This window comes from Colobus angolensis, unplaced genomic scaffold (genome assembly GCF_000951035.1).
Source record: "Colobus angolensis palliatus isolate OR3802 unplaced genomic scaffold, Cang.pa_1.0 Scaffold97, whole genome shotgun sequence".
Taxonomy (NCBI): Eukaryota; Metazoa; Chordata; class Mammalia; order Primates; family Cercopithecidae; genus Colobus; species Colobus angolensis.
Window position 1 is genome coordinate 155,682 of NW_012123709.1, and position 4,652 is coordinate 160,333.

Consider the following 4,652-nt stretch of genomic DNA (forward strand, 5'->3'; position numbering starts at 1 on the left):
TAAACTTAGTTTTTTTTTTTTTTTTTTGAGTTGGAGTCTTGCTCTGTCACCCAGGCTGGAGTGCGGTGGCGCGATCTCGGCTCACTGCAACCTCCGCCTCCCGGGTTCAAGTGATTCTCCTGCCTCAGCCTCCCGAGTAGCTGGGATTACAGGCATGCACCACCATGCCTGGCTAATTTTTGTACTTTTAGTAGAGACGGGTGTAAAGGTAAACTGAGGCTGGAGCCGAACCGGGAACGAAGACACAAGGCAAATGGCAGTGAGAATAGCTTTTATTAGGGCTTGCGGGAGAGGTTCCTCGGTCCAAAGGTGTGGGCCGAGGAAGTTGCGCTGAGGGGGGAGGGAGGCTTCTTATAGCCTGAGAGGTAGGGAAGCTGGTTGTGCAAACAGGGCCTGGGGGGTCTTGAAACTACTAGGGTAAGAGTTGAGTAAGGGTCATGAGGAAGGGGTCTTTGGAAACTGTCAACTGAAACTGCTGTTGACGAACTTGTGGAATGCAGGTGAGCTGCAGGTCATGGGGGAGTGTGACTGCCCAGCCGGAACTCTGACGCATGTAAGTCTGAGGGTGTGTACAAGGGTGAAGGGAGTCTTTAACAAAAGGCCTGCTACGCGGGGTAACGCTGCCATGTTGGGTCTAGATTCCTGCCTAACATTCCGACCTCTTTCTAATAAGAAAATGAGGCGACGTGTTCATCCGGCTGCTTCCTGCTGGTATGGGTCGTCGTGGGGTTTTTTGGAGGTCGGAACTTGGGTATAGGGGTGCAGCAGCATCTGATTGAAAGTGACCTGGGAGACTTCTTTCATGCGGTCCTGGATGAAGCGGAGGACACAGGGAGCTATGAGTAGCCAGAAGCCAGTGATTAGTAAGGGGCTTAGAAAGGGTAGGACTTAACCGGCCACAGACGACTGCCACCACCTAAGTGAGGGCCTCTTGGGTAAGTTCTGTGGCAGCCGCCAGGGCTTGCAGACAAGGGTGCCAGCCCTGGACTGTGGGATCTAACTGCTTGGAGAGATAGGCCACAGCCTGGTATGTGGATCCAACCGGTTGGGCTAGGAGGCCAGTGGCTACCTTCTGGCGCTCCTCGGTGAATAGATGAAAGGGCCGGAGCGGGTTGGGGAGAGAGAGAGCAGGGGCAGAAAGGAGACAGTCCTGAAGCTTCTTGAAAGAGTTGGCAACCATGGAGGGGTCGGACAGCGGTCCGGGGGGTGTCTCCCTGGCAGCCTGGTAGAGGGGCTTGGCTAGGACCCTGAAGTTGGGAATCCAATGCCTGAAATACCCTACCAGTCCTAGGAAGGACAAGATCTCTTCCGCATCCTGAGGAGGCTGGAGAGTTTTAATGAGGCTTATTCTATCTGCCATAAGACTTTTTGTAGTGGGTGTGAGTAGCATGCCTAGGTAGGTGACAGAAGGGGTGCAAAGTTGAACCGTGGCCAGGGTAACCCAATAACCTTGGTCGCCTAGAAAATTTAGAAGTGTAGCAGTGTCTGCAAGGGAGCACTCCCAGGAAGATCTACATAGTAATAGATCATCCACGTATTGTAGAAGGGTGCTATGGGTTAGAGGGCAGAGGAGGATGTCCTGTGCCAGTGCCTGTCCGAAAAAATGGGGGCTATCTCGGAACCCTTGAGGCAAGACAGTCCAGGTCAACTGAGAAGAAACATGAGTGTCTGGGTCCTCCCATGTGAAGGCAAACAGAAAGTGGCAGTCTGGGTGTAGAGGGATGGTTCTTTACCATCTTTCAGGTCAAGGACAGTGAAATGAGTGGTGTCAGGGGGAACTCGCGAGAGGAGTGTATATGGATTAGGAACAACTGGAAAGGTAGGGACGACTGCCTCATGGATGAGGCGCAGGTCCTGCACGAGGCGACAGGCCCCAGAGCTTTTCCGTACAGGCAGGATAGGAGTATTACATGGTGAGTTGGTGGGAACTAGAATGTGCTGTCGGAGCAGGCGTGTAATGATAGGTTTTAATCCCTGTCGATGTTCAAGGGAGATAGGGAACTGGGGTCTAGAGGGGAACTTGGAAGGGTCTTTTAGCCCGATGCGGACCGGAGTGTGGTGCTGGGCAATAATCAGGGTGGAGGTGTCCCACACCTTAGGGTTAATGGGGACTGGAAACGGGAGTGGGGGATCAGCCTGGCGGGGTTTGTCAGGTGAGAGGAGGGGGAAGAGGAACGCGAGGTGTGGGCAGGGGTTGGGTTGGAAGTGAACTGAGTCCCCTAGCTTGGAGAGGAGATCGCGTCCTAACAAGGGGACTGGGCACGAAGGAATGATAAGAAATGAGTGCGAGAAGACGGAGCCATCCAAGCGGCAAGACAGAGGAGGAGTCTGGCGGTAGGTGGAGGGAGTGCCATCAATTCCCATGACCGTGACAGTGGAGGGGTGGCGGGGCCACTAAAGGCAGGCAAAACAGAGTAGGTAGCCTCCGTGTCCATAAGGAAGGATATTGACTTACCTGCTACCTGGAGCATAACCCTGGGCTCGGCAAGAGTGAGAGGGGTCCCCGAGTCTGGGCCTCTTCAATCTTCGTTGGCGTCGAGGAGCTGGAAGGCGCCTCCAATACCTGGAGGAGGGTCATCACGTGGAGGTGCAGCAACCGTCCTTAGGTCGGGGCAGTCTGACCTCCAGTGGCCCATCTGCCGACAGTTCGGACAGGGGCGAGTTGGCTCCTCTGGGTTAGGGCACTGCCTGGCCCCGTGGCTGTCGTTGCCTCACTTGAAGCAGGCACCAGGTGGCGCTCGGGGAGTATCTCCTTTCTGGGAGCTCCTGGAGCCGGCCGGCCGGCGGGCCTCAGGGCTGCTACCAAAGCCTGGGTTTGGAGTTGTACCGTCTGTTTTAGCCTGGCCTGTCGTTGGGCCTCAGCTGCTTCCTCCCTGGAGTTCTAGACCTTGAAGGCCAGTTTGACTAAGTCCTGAATGGGAGTTTGAGGGCCTTCCTCCGCCTTTTTAAAATTTTTTTTTTGGATATCAGGGGCCGACTGAGAAATGAAATATGAGGCCAAGACGGTTGCTCCTGCAGGGGAGGCAGGGTCAAGGCGGGTGTACTGAATAAGTGCCTCAGTCGGCCAGTTAAGAAAAACAGCCGGATTTTCATCTGCGCCTTGGACTACCTCCTTTAGTTTGTTAAAGTTGACTGATTTGTTAGAGGCTGCCTGCATGCCGGCAAGAAGGCACTGAACCATCATGTCTTGGCAGCAGCGGCCTGCCTGCCCTACCTGGTAGTCCCAGTCGGGCTCAGCCGAGGGCACTGCTTCGGTGCCAACTGGCATGGCAGGGTCAGTTAAATGAACCTGATTAGCATGCTGCCTGGCTGCCACTAGGATGCCTTCCTGCTCCTCAGGAGACAGGGTTGAGGTCATAACGACATGAAGGTCGTGCCAGGTGAGATCATATGCCTGGCATAGATACATAAACTCTTTGATATAACCAGTAGGATTGGCCGAAAAGGAGCCTGCACACTCCTCAACCTTAGACAAGTCTGACAATGAAAACGGCACATGGACCTGGACTACTCCTTCGGCGCCTGCCACCTCTCATAAGGGACACAGGAGGTCGGTCCTGGACCGAGTATGGGCTGAGACAGGCGAGGAAGGGGAGGAGGTGGAGGTAGGTGAGACAGAATCTGTCGGGTTTGGTAAGGGCACAGGACGGGGGGAAGGGTGGGAAGGCGTTGACAAGGATGGGGATAACGGTGGGTCAGGGTAAGGAGGTTGCGCAGGAGACCGGAGGGGTGGCCGGGATAGGGTGTCAGGAGGCTCAGAAAAAGAGGAGGAATCATCCCTCTCCTTACCCGAGGGAAGAGACTTTGCGAGCAGAACTTGAGCTAACGAGCATTGGGCACAGAGATCTGGGTGAGAACGCAAGTCCCAAAAGGCCTGAACATAGGGTATCTCGGACCGTTTGCCTAGTCTCTTGGAGCAGTTGGTCAGATCTGTGAGAATGTTAAAGTCTAGAGAGTGCCTTCTGCAGGCCACTGAGACTGATTATCCAATTTATACTGCGGTCATGCTACTGTGCAGAAGAAAATGAGCCGCGGCCGGGCGTGTGTGGCTCAAGCCTGTAATCCCAGCACTTTGGGAGGCCGAGACGGGCGGATCACGAGGTCAGGAGATCGAGACCATCCTGGCTAACACGGTGAAACCCCGTCTCTACTAAAAAATACAAAAAACTAGCCAGGCGAGGTGGCGGGCGCCTGTAGTCCCAGCTTACTCGGGAGGCTGAGGCAGGAGAATGGCGTAAACCCGGGAGGCGGAGCTTGCAGTGAGCTGAGATCCAGCCACTACACTCCAGCCTGGGCGACAGAGCGAGACTCCGTCTCAAAAAAAAAAAAAAAGAAAAAAAAGAAAATGAGCCGCTTTTGTGTGTTAGGTCTTGGCTGAGACTTAAAGTCTGGAAATTAGCCAAGAGGCACCTCAGAGGGGATTTGCGGTCTGGTTTGGACTGGGTAGTTCCCATGGTCTTAAGGTGGGCAGTCCGGAGGCAATGGGAGCCTCCTCTCACTGCCACGGGGAGTGCAGGGTACGGTGGCTTCCGGGGAGGTTGGACGTCTCCTAGTCCCCGGTGCCGAGGTCACAGCTGACCGCAGAGAGGCCCTGACGCGGCTGTGCGTTTGGGACAGGGACTCCCGGAGGGAGCCTTCAGGACGGGGGGAAA